This window comes from Corythoichthys intestinalis, chromosome 7 (genome assembly GCF_030265065.1).
Source record: "Corythoichthys intestinalis isolate RoL2023-P3 chromosome 7, ASM3026506v1, whole genome shotgun sequence".
Lineage (NCBI taxonomy): Eukaryota > Metazoa > Chordata > Actinopteri > Syngnathiformes > Syngnathidae > Corythoichthys > Corythoichthys intestinalis.
The window spans coordinates 21,238,595-21,253,207 of NC_080401.1; the positions used below are offsets into that span (position 1 = coordinate 21,238,595).

General features: G+C 37.3%; 1 protein-coding gene across 3 annotated transcripts in view; it reads right to left on the minus strand.

Moving 5' to 3' along the window:
• LOC130918774 (adhesion G-protein coupled receptor D2-like) overlaps nucleotides 1-14,613 on the minus strand; it is a 138,689-nt gene that overhangs the window by 93,079 nt on the left and 30,997 nt on the right. The gene's annotated exons all lie outside the window — the stretch shown is intronic.

The window sequence follows — 14,613 nt, forward strand, 5'->3', positions numbered from 1 at the left end:
GAATACTATAGCACAATGCAAAGCAGTTCTTGTAGATAGGTCCATTCCCCAAGTTTTTTTTTCTGAAATACACTTAATTCCCCAATTAAAAGAGAAGCAGAGAACATCACTGAAAGCTTTTTTGACAAGAAACAATGTTTTCACAAGAGTAATGAGAAGAGCCATCATCCAATCAGCAACCATATATTTTTTTGAAGGTTCCTCCTATGAAGCAGGTCTCGATTGGATCTTTCCCAAACTGAAATGTGGAATATTCCTAGCAGACGTATGGAACAATCAATCTGACGTGAAGAGAAAGGGCTACAACCGAAAGATACTTATTAGAGTATAGACAAGTTTCCGAGGTATTTCTGCTTTACTTCCGCATTTCTGCTCACAACTTCCGTTTTACACGTTCTCTATTCAAAACAACAATTGAGCTGGAGTGGCACCACTCATCAAAATCCTTCAAAAACGACAATTATGAAATCCCACATCCATCTGCCATCATTACGACATGGGAGGACAACATGAAGAAATGTCTAAGAGTCACCTCAACCAAAATATTTCTGTATATAATTGATTTAATGGCATAGGAAGGAAACGCAATCAGGAACTTGAAACACTCTGAGGCATCCAGTACTTGCACAGCAACGAAGTTGAATGTGTCCTAATACATCAACACAGAATTTTTGTCTTCATGAAGGTACACTGAAAAAAATAACTGGTGGATTTACTTGATAAAATCATTGTAACAATTTGCACTTACTTCTATTAAGTAAATGTTACTGCTTATGAACTGAACTTAATATTGCAAGATGTTACTGCTTGTGAACTGAACTTAATATTGCAAGATGTTACTGCTTGTGAACTGAACTTAATATTGCAAGCAGTAACATTTACTTAAAAAAAGTAAGTGCAAATTGTTACAATGTGCTTATCAAGTAAATCCACCAGTTATTTTTTTAGTGCAGATATTGAACCAAGACAGTGCCACCATGAAGCAATAAAATGAATTCTGTTAACAGAGTTTGGAGACGTCGAGACTACAGGCTGCACTCGTGTCGCAGGTCCCAGGCGTTCATGTAGCCATGCTGCCGCTGTGTTATGGAAGGTCTATCCTTCCTAGCCTTACATTTTCATGTGTCCAGTGCTCCAATAACATTAAAGCTAAAATCTTGCGCATGAAACGACTTGTCTTTGATATTGTTATTACGATGATGATTGTAATTATGTTTATTATAATTTACAACAACTACTGCTGTGACTGCAACACATGCCAACTACTAGGGTAGTACAACGGCAACTAAACAGTATGTGTAATTTCTACAGTATGTAGGATGGGACAATTATGTTCAATTTGACTACAATTCTGTGTTTTGCGTCACAGCTGAGACATCATTAGCTTTGCTATACAGAGTTATACAGCGATAAAGAAATGGAAAACACTCATCTTCTACAAGTCATGCACGGGCTTCTTACCCTATATGCATAAATGCAAGTGGTAGAAGTTTTTCGTTTGTTTACAGGTGGAAAATGCTGTTAGGCAAGGGAAGACAACTTGATGCGCCTCACAACAACTTACTGTACGTTGATGGACATAGACTACGTGCATTCTATTTTTTGTAGAGTTAAGTTGTGGATGATTTGAAGATGGAAGGCTCAAGTTATGCTCCACCTACATTAATATTTTTCTAATAGTTTTATAAATTGGTACTTATTCACCTGTTTTGCAAATGCACCAATTGTTATAAATAAAACAATAAATTGAATCCTGTTGTCGGAAAGTTTTATTGTGATCAATATATGCAATAAAATAATGACATATTACTTGTGTTTATATGGGATGCACATGGGTGATTAACTCATTACACCATAACTATTATCTAACCAGGAGAAAAATACCCTCTAGTATTTCCTTGTAACTACAAATTCCGTTGCAGTGCATTCGGCAACTGTCATATTATTTGTAATTTGGCGTTATTTTGGTCACCAAGGTGGCCTGCGTATCAATCTACACTTCATGTTAATACAGGCTGCACAGATTGTTAGAATTTTGTCCACGAACAATCAACCAAGTGATAAGAACAAGCATGCAATCTTTTAGTTGGATCCTTTAAGTTTAAGCAGCGAGACACACCCTTAATCTATTGTCTGCTGCTGGTTTCAACTTAAATTGTACAGTGGGGTACATCCACTGTCAGTACAGTCAGACCTGCATCAGAGTTGGCATAACATTAAACTGTGTGAACTTGCTAACCTGCAAAACGACTGCCGTCAAGCTTGCCACCCCTCATTTGGATCATTATTTGCATTATGTGCATCACGCGAATGCAACACGGTGGCTTCAGAGTGCAAGTCCCTTTATTTGAAGTCTTGGGGTAGTGTAGTATGGCTCAGATGTAGATTGGTCCTTGGACAGCTCATATTTCTTTTCATTGATTTTTTTCCCAAATCAATTTTATGTTGCAATATTTTAGTTTGAGTCTTGGGGTGCTCCAGTGACCCCAAAAGTGGACCCATTCATGGATAGTTCCCCGTTTTTTTCAATAAAGGGACTTGCACTTCAAATGGTTCTTTAGTAATTTTTGAAAACAAAGGTTGAATTAAACCTTGTTTCACCTGAGCCAATCCACATGAAAATTGGTATAAGTCAATACCGATTTATTTTGCATTGATCATCATCTCTTATCTCATATTCGTGAGAAATGTAGCCCTGACCCCTGTTCAATAATCTGTTTGGTCTTATTAATGTCCCGTCCCCAGCAAAACGTGTACATGCAGTTTATGCTGCTATATCGTTCCTACCAATGTTGAGACCAAACCTACACCCTTGCTACACACTTTACTTCAATAGCACTTCATGTTGTTATTTCTAAATCGTAAGTCCGTAGCAGAAATTTCAAAGATTGTGCCGCCCATGTTTCGCTTAGGAAAATTTGTCTATAAATGTTCTACATGTAAATTAATATACTGTACAGACTGCATATCATTGGAAGACCTCAGCATATAACAGTATAAATTAAATACCACAAGCCAACCGTAATGTGAGCGTTTTGACCTAATTATACTATACTACTAAAAGAGTCTTGGTAATTCTTAGAAAGGAAAAATTGGGACACGAACATTGACTCAACTTGGTTGTCAGATTGAGTGGGAGACCCCCAATCCAGTGTACCACGACTGTCTGTACATTTATAGGTATCACACACACACATATACACGCCGATGCTAGTCGAAACACAGTACTGGTGCGCTATGGCTCAGGAGAGGAGGTAGAGTTATTAGCTTAGCCCTGAACCACCTACTTAATATAGGGGCCGGCAGTGATCACTAACAGAGCCTGGCAGAGGTGACAGCTTTTGGCCCTGCTTGAGGAAATCCAATTGAAAAGCAGCCAAGAGGAACAACAAGCCCAAAACAGATGTTGCTCACTACCACCGACACAACTTGGGTCCTCATAAGCCAGAGGCGACAAAACACAACAGTAACTCTGACGTACACACTGACAGACAACAGACAAAGAAGAATGCAATGAGGCAAGGTACATTGTTAAGTCCCATAACTTAATTGTAACTGCATATACCTTAAAGAGGGACATGGGGGATCATTTACTGTTATTGTTCCCACAAATACTGTATTTTCATTATTTAGGACCATTGGTGGGTAAATTCATTTATCAGGTGTTTGGCTTTAAGAAAAAAAAAACAGTGCAGTATGGTAATTTTGTGAGTTTCTTAAGCACAACTGAAACTTACAACTGTATAATGGTCATTTGTAAATACGCTTACACCCAAAGAATTCATATGTATTTTAACAATCTATTAACCCACTTACTTAAAGGAACGGATCTAATTAATATTGAAACTAAATATGCAAAGATTACATTGAAATATATATTTTTGTAAACCTTGAAGGCATAAATATTAACAGATAATTCTTAATTATCACAATTGCATTATGACTCCATTTTACTGATGTGTCAACAAAAACAATGCATACGTCTAAAACATCACAGTCCCTTTCTTTAAGATTAATTGGGTTTGGCAAGGGAATCCTTCCATCATCATTTTTAAATTCTCTTTTTTTCAATTTTCTTCTACCACAAAAGAGCAGTAAATGGTGGTGTTTGGTGACTGAAATGAAATAAAAATATATTGTATGTCTTTATTGTCTGTCGATGACAAATGACGTTTTCTATTGCTCTAGCATTGAGTCGGTGTGCCATATTGATTTTGCACCAGACCGGCAAACGCTATTGGAGCAACAACAGATCAGTGTTCTCCTTTACTTGTGTTAATGATCAAATGAACACCTTTGACAGAGGATGTGTGTGAAAGAGAGGTTGATTCCATTTGTTGCTACACACGTTAACATAATTCTAAAATGTTTACACAAATTTGACTTGTTGGGGAGAGCTATGGGTTTTAGAAATGCCTCTTTGAAAAAAAACTACTAGGAACATGTGGTAATGGGATGGAGAGGTTGTGGGGGTATTGAAAGCGAGAGAAAGCGGACTGTAAACATACTAGCTTTTAAACAAGACAATTTAGGGTTAGCGTGCTTAAAGCGCCAAGCAAAACATAGCTGAAGGAAACTGATCCAAAGATTCTGCACATGGGTCAAAGAAGTAGTCTTTGAACTAGTGAGCCAGTGTTGTGCCAATACAGAGAGCTGTTTAACAATACTTCAGTATCCAAGAAGCCATTCTGGGGTAGCCTCTTGTCATAGGGAATGTGCTCTCATTGTCAATCAGAAAGTGTTTTTAATCTTTAAGTTTTCCCACTGTAGTGCTGTTGAATATGACGCCAGCCACCACACACCCAGTTATATAATGAGCTTCTTTCAGATGACACTGTGACTATTTAAATAACATTTAACTTAATAAAAGCGAACACTTGTGTTAATAAAATCTTACTAAAGTCCTTTTAAAGCTTTTAGCAATTCAATAGCACACTCAAGCACCTTTCACATATACCTGACCACCGTAAAAATCCCGAGATTTAAACGGGTAGCTCTAGTGTGTGAAAGCAATTTCACGGGTTTACTGACACGGCGATTACACGGACATTTAACAGGTCGCGTCTTAGTATTATGTCCAGGACTTTCCCGGGACGATGATGATGACGTAAATATCATGGCGGGTCGATCGTCATTTTCCTCTTTCTTCGCAATAAGATGAAAAGAAGTAAACAAACAAATTATCAACATGGCAAACTGGAAATGGCAAAATTATACTGAAAACATAGCAAAATTAAATTGCTACTGGATTGTAGAGCCGAGGAAGAGAGTTCATCGTCCATTTTTGGAAATGTGTGGTTTATTTTGTTGGGTTAGTTAGGGTCCGCAACTGCAGAAACAACCTCAAAATCGAAAACAACTGAGGGATGCGTACAAGGGTTTATTAACCCTTGAGAGTCGAAGGACTCGCCTGCGCGTCCTCAGCGCACGTCGTCTTTGAAGCGCCCTCACGTTTTAATTACGTCACCCACATGCCGTTGGTTGGTCTCGTTTTAAAGTGCGGAAGTTGCGGTTTACTCTCGTTATTATTTGAAGTCAATCGACCAACTAAAACGTGAGATATTGTCATTTAAGTTTTATAGTTTTATTGTCCTCTCAAAAAAAAAACATTAAAACGCTGCATGGATCATTTGTTTATGTCTATATTTCCATCATTTCTTGTCCTTTTTCAAAACGCAAGCTCCATGAAAAAAACACAAATCAAACGAACCCTTTCGAAGTCACAGTGGAAGTACAAAATGCGTTTTTTTATTTTTATAAATATAACTGCCGTGCGAGGTTCCACATAACGAGAGGGAGGAGTGTTCTGAAGCAGCGAGGTGGCGAGCGACAGCCGTTTGGGTCGAGCGAGCGACTTTGTGTGACTTTGAGAATGAACGGAAAACTAAATTTAGCGCAAGCAATTGTGCTTTTTGATCAACTTGAGTAAGAGGATGGTCCAAATTCGTCATCATCGTCTTCTTCGGAAGTGTCCTCGAGTGAAGATAGTGACGGATTTGAACACGTGGGTGACGCCATCGACGAGCAGAGGTAAGCCAACTCACTTTTTTTTTTTTTTTTATGCTGAAAAAGTTTCTTTTGAAAGTTTCTTTTGATATTGCAAGACAAAGTTAATTTTGATGCAATATAAGTGTGTTTTTGTGTATATAATAATAAAATGTGCATATCAGATCAAAGTCGTACGTGCACTGTGTGTATCCCAGGCAGGAATTTATCATTTGTGGTGTTCTTCTTTCTATATGAAGATTAGGGATGTAGCACATATTCAGCTATGGTATTCTTTCTATTGTCATACATATAGATTTCCATTACTATTTATTGCTGTATATATTTTTATTTTATACTTTATTATTTTCATAAATACTGACTTTTTTTTCATGTACATTTATAGTGTCAATGAAAGTAAAGTGAAATGAAAATGGAAGGGTGGAAAGAGGACCAACACCCTGTGGAAGTGTGAGCTGTGTGATGTAGCCCTGTGTCTAATTCCAGGACGAAACTGCTTTTCGGAGTGGCATGCCTGAAAAAAATTTAACTTGTTTATTGTAAATATTTTTGAAAATACTTTTTTTCCCAATTTTATATATATATATTTTTTTTTTTTCCCACAATCAGTCTTCTCAATTTGTGTATATAAATGTGTGTTCAAGAAGCTTGATTGTGTGTACATAGTTTTCATCAGGTGATGGGCCGCAATACCTAAACTCATAAAGAGATGGCCTCTAAACACTTTTTGTGTTAGATGGTATATATTTTTTCACTGTTCTTCACTGTTTGGTCTGCTGTATATAACCTGTTTTGACTAGAGCATGTATAAAGGCAAAAAAATGCCTATGGCTGTACCTGTTGTTTATGTTGAATTGTCAAATATAAGACTATTTATTCTAAATTTTTTTGGTTGAATGTTCATCCTAACATGTTGAATAAATATTACAAACTTTCAAAACGGTTCGTTACGCATGTTTGGTTGTCAATTGGACATCAATATTAAAAATTTTGACAAAACGATTTTGGAATTTTTGGTCTTTTGGGGCCCAAAATGATGATTTATAATTGGTCAGTGAAGGAAACAACAGTTTGGACATGAAGTTCAAGGTGTCACGAAAAATGGACCAAACCAGGCCATCGTAAACAATTCTTTCTTTGAAATATAAAGGCAACTTCAAAGGCATGCAAAATCAGACAAAACAGGCCCAGACCTTAAAGGGTTAAATACAAACTAAAATACACGCAATCGCGGACAACATAACATAATGTGTCCGTGACAGTAGGTTGATGGGGAGCAATAATACTGACCTAAGCGGTAGGCCGAATCCCAATAATGCAACAAAACAAATACACTCGAATACCAGCACAACGTAGGCCATTTCAAAACAAGGGCAACAGATGAAAACGCTAGCAAATGCACGAAATTCAAGAGTACAAGGTGTCGAATGGCGCCCAGCAAGTGAATATCTCGGTACCCTTCTCTTGGATCGCCTGGGCTTCAATTAAAGTCTTGATGAGCTTGAATTGGCTGGAGGTACGACGTCGGGAACGCTCCCACAGCCGGCTCTGTAACAAAACATGATCTGACCAACAGAATCTGACAGCCCATGCCGACCAAAAATGACGTACCGTAATGTCCGGGTTATAAAATCGCGTCAGCAGCCCTCCCCGCACAGAAAGCAGCAAGGGGGCAACACATGCATGCCATGCACATGCCATGCGTGAAAGTAATGACGCGAGTAAATCCCGCATCACCTTACACGGGAATTTACCGGGATATGTGTGTGAAAGGGTCTTTGGTTTGCTATAACTGCAGAATAGTGAAACAGTACAAATTTAGAATGACAGATCTACAGTAAAAGTAAGTAGGTTATGTCATGTCAGATATTCCAAAAATTTGAAATCGTCAATGTACTTACATTTACATTTGAATTGATAAATATTGCGTAAAAATAACCCTAAACCCTAACCCTAATAAAGTAAATGCATGGAAATGGGTTTCCCTTCTGTCAGTGATTAAACCAAGCCTTCATTGTTCATTATCTCCCCAAAAAGGCCATAATTATTACAAGGTCATTTTTTTCCCTCCATGTTTTGTTTTCATGACATTTTTTAATTCCACACCACAAGGCTTTTGAATAATTATGTTCACAGGTATTAGGAATGTTAATCATTCATTTGAGCAATCAGTGTCTAGTCTCGACTCATTCATTCTCCTTGGATCTTAATTAGTCAAGTTACGATGACGTTCGTGACACAGCTTAGCTTTAAACTTCATGGGAAGGACCTCTTTTGCACCTGAGTAATTCATTAAGGCCCATAATGGCATAGTTGGATAGGTTTGGTGGAAGTTTGGCCAATGGAATGTTTTATTATGTTTTTTCAATATAAACTATTAACTACTGGTACAAAACATATTTTAAATTTAACAGCATGTTTAAAAAAAGCGTTGAATATGTATGCCTTAGAATTTCTTGCAGCTCAATACGTCAGGTAGATATACAGTAAACTGTAGGTTATGCTAAAATAAAATATTAACATCAAAAGGATCAGAAATTCAACTCTATGGGTGTACATTTGTACATTTTTAGTATGTTCTAGACAACAGTACAAAGAAAAAAATTCTCAACAAACCATGCATGGCATAGCATTGATGGGTGTCATCCTAAACATACTTAATATGACTAATACAAATTGCACTTGTTCTTGGAGGAACCCTCACTTGTTATTTTCTTGTGTGAGAGTACTTCTAGATAAATCCATGTTCTCTGGCCCAAAAAGTTCATGTTTTTGCTTAGGGATCAAAAGAATGTCTGCCCTTGGTCTATTCCTCGGGCATCGAAGAAAATTTATCCTGCTATACAAATGGCCACATTTGTAGGCATGAAAACAAATTTAAAAATCACCTGAATGATACTTTGTAGACACAAACACTCTCCCACATACACACTACCATTTGAAAGGAAACATAAAATTGCACCGCTGACAAGACTGTGTTGGAGTGGCCTTGAATAGCAATGACAAATGGATGCAATATGCAAAACCTGAGCAAGTTGCTTTTGTGTACCAAAAAAGGGGGGAAAAAAGATTGTTACAGGTAATATTATGGGATGGTTTTGCTTTCCTGTCTCACAGTTGAGGTGAGGCGAGCTGAGGTTAATGGCATGTGTCAAGATCACAAAGTATGGAGGTGGAAAGAGTGCAGACAAAGGGAAAGACAGAGCATCTTTCACGTTTTAAGGGTTAAATATGGTCAATGGGTGTGCCTTGTACTTTATTATTGCATTGTACAAGTGACCTTGTATTTCATGGGAACTTACTGATACATCGTTTAAGTACAAAGAGATATTGAGCTTACCAAAAACCTACTGTCAATTTTGACCTTATTGTACAGTTTAGGTACATTTGCTGCTGTTAATAAATATATATTTATTTCTAAATTACAATTACAAAAAAAAGAAAAGAAAATACATTGATAATCAATATCTCATTACATTTGCCTTCCAAACAATCCTCTAAAGGAGATTTTGATTAATCGGGGATAAAAGCATGAATTGTATATTTTGTAACTACAATAAAAGAAAAGAAAGTGAAAGCCTGGTTTTAGTGAGGGGCCGATAGGTCGATAATGTAATATTTGGGCCATATTGCTTGAGTGACTCTGTATGAAGAGTCTTCATAAAGCTGCTGTCCCTGCATCAGAGTACTATGTGAGGGTGGGTTTGTGTGTTGTTCTGCCACAATGTCAGGGTATATCCATCATGATAAACGGGCAGACTTGGCGACTGTCACATGCAATCACACTTCACTACGGTTCGTAGGTCCTCAAAGTGAAAATGAATGGTAGTTCAACGACATGAAGACTTCATATATCTTTGTTTTTTCCTCTCTCCCCTTTTTCCTATCACTGTCTTTTATTTGGAGACTTTCCCCCTTCTTTCCCCAAAAGCCCAATTTTGTTATTACTGTATATCATTTGATGGTGTCTTGCAACATAATACGATTTAATGAAATATCGTATTACAGTTTCATTAAGGACAATATGAGGGGATGGTTGAGTTACAAACACTTAAAGGACCCCATGATTGGAAAATAGAAATAAGCGCTACCCCGCCCCATCATCAAATAAGAAAAACAACGATTTACTCGTATATTTTTAAGGGTTGCTCTTTAAATATGTTTTGAATTGTTGTTTTCAAATATGGAAGGAAGATGGAGTTCCCAGAATGAAAAAAGAGAATTTAAAAAAAAACACACATAAGCATGATGAGAACATACAAATTCCACACAGAGAGGTCTGAACCAATACTTGAACAAAGTACCTACAGTGGCAACTGTGAAGCAAAATATCTGACCACTACACAACCATGTCTCTCCACTTCACCAATGTCCAAATAAATTATAATGTCATATAAAATTTGGATGGCCCAATCTCCACCCCACACCCACCCCTGAATGGAAAAAAAACACACAACATAAAGCTTTAATTTAACGTGACAAGTGTTAAATGTTATAATCATCAAATTTGCAACCACTTGAAAGTCAAAGGAGGGATAATAATGTCAGTCTTGCAGCTCTGACACCATTGCAAGGATTGCCTCTAATGTAGTAATGACTATGAAATGACACTGCTTTAAAAAGGGGAGGAGATGAGATTATAGGTCTCTCTACCTCCCTTGCGCTCTCCATAACCTGGCCCAGGCACTGCTCTTTCTAGCCAAGCAATTTGATTGGCACATGCTTTCACTTAACGAAGGATAATTACCAAGGAAAACAAGTGTAAGACCACATCTGCTCAGTGTAAAAAGAGGTGCAGGCCTGGCGCAATCTGTCAGAAGGGACTTTTGGGCTGTGTACGCACATGCGTGCCTATATGACTGAATGCCCTACCGCCCTTCTTTGGCCTCTAAGTTTAATACAAACCCTGCAAGACCTACCATCCACCTTGCCCATACAAGAAGCAGATTAAAAGGAATCAGCATGAGACTGTAAACACTCAGTGGGGATAGCATACACGTACCTCGGCACAACGATGCGCAGAGGAAATGACCCAAGCTATCTGTAGAGGACACACATGGGGCCACCCCAGGAAGGGCAAGAGGCCAGTGGTGACTAGCATCTACATCCCAATCAGTATCCTGCTGGCTGAGCTGTTGTTTCTTAGCTCACGTTGCCACTGTTTTGCTTGTTTTCAATCAATGCTATAATTGTAGTCAATTACGTAAATGGCCGCTACTGTCAATAAATTACTTCTATCTGGACGTTGCATTGTGCTGGGTCTTACCTCATACACTCTTATTCAGGAGGTCAAAAAAGTGTAAAGTGTAAAGTGTCAGTGATCAAGTCTACAAATATTCTTCATATGTTAAATGTAGGTACTCTTTTAATTTCACCCTTAATGTAGTATCGTGTCCCTTGCATATTTACATTGATTGAAAGGCAGACTAATGATTTCAATTAGCCATCTTTCATATGCATACTCAATTTAAAGTGCTTTCAACGTCTTCTTTGCTTTGACATTACTAGGAAATAATTCTAATGAACAGACCAACACCCAATAAATCTGCTTGTAATAGAATGATGAATGAGGTGCTACCAACGTTTATATGTTAGTTTGCAAATTACATTCAGATATTGACTCACGTACCTTCATTTACCCTAGGTTACACCATATTCAGTGTGTGATGAGGTATCAATGTATCTCTGCTATATGTTTAAGTTTTTAATTCATTAAAAAAACAGAGAAGGGAAAAAAAATAGCAAACTGGGTATAGTTAACCAGCGACTAAAATGATGCTTGAAAAAGAACAGACAGCACTGCTTATTTGCTTTGACCTTAATGCAGTGAAAAGAAAATGTCTCAATGTGAATTGGCACTAATATTTGACAGCCTTTTAACCTCCCGACAATCTAACCCCCACTTCAACTCTATCCCACCAACTCGCTGCCACCCACTAGAAGAACAACATGGTTTTGCTTTCTTGCCCTGTGCTGACCCAGTTCTCACTAATTATCCACAAAGTATGGATCAAAGCTACAACAATGCTACAGATCTACTGCAGTATGGCAGTGTAACAGGAACCAGGACAATTTCAAACCTAATCTCAACCAGCCAACACTGTATGTGTGTATAGTGTTCAGGTGTACTGCATGTAAATTCTCAAGCCTAGATTCATATGAACAAGAACAATAAAGGTGATGAGTACATAAATATTGTGGTCATTGTTTCAAAATGGCTAATTGTGACATCCCTTTTTTTCTTGAACTCTGTCAACTGACAGTGTGTGAGGGTGCTCTCGGGTGGTAGGATGGTGAGATTATGAGTTTGGAGACTCAAAGGGCACATCTGTTAGGGTTCAGACTTATAGTCTTCACCATCCTAAATTTTGACAATCCAGCTGCCCTTTGTGAGGACCAAATAAAAAATCCTATCAAGGTATAAGAATTCTGTACAGTTGTTTCAAACTAAAATAGTCTTTCACAAAGCTAGAATGATGTGGAGACCGACACACAGGTAAGGCGAGACACAGGCAAATATGATGGTTTGCTTTCTTATGACAGAGGCTATTACCAAATTGAGCTGGCAGGTAATTCCAAGCCAAATAAATGTCAGCAGGTTTAACACAGAGAGAGGTCTAACAACGGCAGGAATTTTCTCTCGCTTTTGACAGGAAATATATTATATTATTCACTTTATTTTCACATCTGATGATGTGCAGTTTTTCTTGATCTGCCTTTTCATTTCATGTTGAGCATAAATTTTTTAAAAAATTAAAATAAAATCTTAACATACTCATCTTAGTCCCATTAAAGGGCGTAAGAAAAACATTAAGACTTTTAGACAATTATGTCTGTAAAAATAATATGCTCCAAGTAGATGACAACAATGCAATGAGAAATTAGTCATTAAAGTACTACTTTAAATACAAAAATGTAGATAAATAAAAAGGTGCATGCATGGTTCAACATGCAAACCTGGAAAAGGAAAAATGAGTACAAGTTGAGACAAAACACTATAAATACACAACTTGAAAAGGCTGTTCAACACCCTCATTATAAGTGGCACCTCAGAGAGGCTTGGTGGGAATCATTCTGACCTTGGTATCCTGTTTGAATATTGTTTTAATGCTGCAGCTTGTAATTGTGGATGCAACACAAACAGGACTCCTTTTCAAAGGGAAAGTTATTTTCCCCGGCAATGGAAATGCAAACAATCATGTCGCACATTTGTTTGTTTTTTAACTGCACTTCATAATAATCAAAGACACCAATTAAAACACGGATTTAAAAATACAGCTACATGTTTATACCTACGATTACTTTAACTTGTAAAATTTTGTCATCTTTTTATTTTAAATCTACAAAGGAACAGACTTGCTTTTGTTTAAAATATATATATATATATGAAAAACATTACTGCACAGCTGGATGGATCATCTATTCAAAACTACAAATTATGAAATTACAGGATTCTATTCAAATAAGAAACTTGAATAGGCAAATCTGCCATACTGAGCAAACAGCTCAGTTTAATTATCTCAAATCAGGTTGGCTAAAGGGTCAAAGGAATTGACCGTTAATAGCTTGATAGAATGTTTATTACAATGGACTAAAAGTCTCAAAGAAAAGCTCAAAACCAGCAGAAATCAAGAGTGAATGCCAGAGATTAGATTAATTATCTTGGTATCAGTTGATATCCACTTTAGCATTCTCATGTGCATCTAAAGTTTCATACATTTTAAGTGCTTTTGGTTCAATATACTGTTTTTGAAACAAGGGTGATTTATTAAAGTAAATGTTAAATACTAGGGGGCGGGGGTGGTTGTTGTACAAGTAAAACAAAGTAAAAGACTGGGTCCTACCAGACGGTTTAAGGGCACCTCCTTCTAAAGTTTACCTTTTTCGTTGTAACTCAACTTTGCTCAGCTCCCTACTCTGTTGTCTGTTTCACGGAACGTCACCCATTGCTTATAGTTGTTAATAATTTCATGTTATGAGCAAATAATAGGATGGACAGTGCAGGGCCAAAAGCCTATTATACCTCAGTAATTGATAGTGCGAAAAGTTTTGAATGACATTGCCTAGAGATTGGATGATGGTAGGTGGAGCGATTTATGAGCCCCACAAACACTCTCATGCCCCCTATCCATACGTGCTATTTATCTCTCGCCTGATAAGGAAGCAGATGAGGCATGCCTATATTTATGGAAAGATGCTCATAAAACTTATTCAGTGATAGAAGTTCAAATAGACTCAAGAGAATAGCATACAGTATACTAAAACTTCGGGGAAAGTCATGACTCAAATTGAGTCATTTTTGCTTCTTTTGAGCTCTGTTTCATGTAACATTTTCTCCACCTTTATGTTAGCATTAGTAGATAACTTATACTGTTAATAAATGATATGATTATTCAATTCCTTCACCACACCAATAAAGTGAAGTTTCTCTGTTGTGATTCGCCAATTTCGCCATGTACTGTATGAGGCACAACTACTTGTCTCAATAGAACAGGATTCCTTGAAAGATTAATGTTATATTCAAAGGGGATATCCTGATAGCTATAGACATGGCCATACAGTCGGATGAGAAAAGGGGTAATACAGGGGTAATATTGAGCTTTAAAA